The sequence below is a fragment of the Oncorhynchus masou genome, unplaced genomic scaffold (assembly GCF_036934945.1).
Source record: "Oncorhynchus masou masou isolate Uvic2021 unplaced genomic scaffold, UVic_Omas_1.1 unplaced_scaffold_17921, whole genome shotgun sequence".
NCBI classification, from domain to species: domain Eukaryota; kingdom Metazoa; phylum Chordata; class Actinopteri; order Salmoniformes; family Salmonidae; genus Oncorhynchus; species Oncorhynchus masou.
The window spans coordinates 1-845 of record NW_027008119.1 but is presented as its reverse complement, the minus strand read 5'-3'; the positions used below and the strand labels follow the sequence as shown (position 1 = coordinate 845).

General features: G+C 51.2%; 1 non-coding gene across 1 annotated transcript; it reads right to left on the bottom strand.

Moving 5' to 3' along the window:
• Positions 1 to 575: 575 nt before the first annotated feature.
• On the bottom strand, positions 576 to 694 carry LOC135532266 (U5 spliceosomal RNA). Its single transcript, XR_010454329.1, has one exon. It is a non-coding gene; the product is annotated as a U5 spliceosomal RNA (small nuclear RNA).
• Between the last annotated feature and the right edge of the window lie 151 nt (positions 695 to 845).

Genomic DNA, 845 nt, shown 5'->3' with positions numbered 1-845 from the left:
ACAACCCAACAGTATATTCCTCCCAAAAGTTTCTCTCCCCCAGGGCTCCTTCTCCTTTTCCCTCCAAGAAAAGCGCACCGTGTTTGCCAGGCCCATCCCAGGGAACGACCGCTCTGAGGTATTTTGCGCCATCTCCTCACGGACGATGGCGCACCCTTCTCACCCCTTCTTCCAAAAAATCAAACAAAACAAACCAAAAAGAAAACCCAAAAAAGAAAAAATAATTAAATTTTTCTCAAAACAAAAACTCTTTACCGCCCTCCTAGTTCGACCTTTTGACTCAGCGAGCTCTGGGGCACCTCGGTACCAAGCTTGATCTGAGCCAAAAGGCCGAGAAGCGATAACCCACAAATGGAACCCTGCAAACGCCGGGCCCCCGGGGGCCTCGACAGAACTCGGCGGGTTTGCAAAAGCCGTCTCCAACCCTTCCTCCCTCCCCAGCCAGCCAGCCACCCACCCACCTGGCGACAGAAAGAAAGAAAGAAAGAAAGATGTTTTTGGGAAAAAGTCGCTAATGCGTCTTTAAGTCACTATCCTGGCCCACCTCTGTCAATTTCTCTTGAAACAAGATACCGGGCTCTGCAAGAAGCAAAGCCCCTCCAAAAATATGTTGAACTCGTGTAACTATTCCTCTCCACGGAAGTCTTTAGTAAAAGGCGAAAGGCTTGTGCGTAATGAAGAGAAACCAGAGTTGTATGGAAGCCAGAGGTCGGGGCCCGAGACACACTCTGTGCACTCTCGGCCGGGTTCCCGCGGGTGCTCCCGGAACCCACTCTTCCGAGTTTGAGGGCTGTGGATAAAAAAGGTCACAGACACAGAGGCGGCACAGAGAGAGCAGACAGACA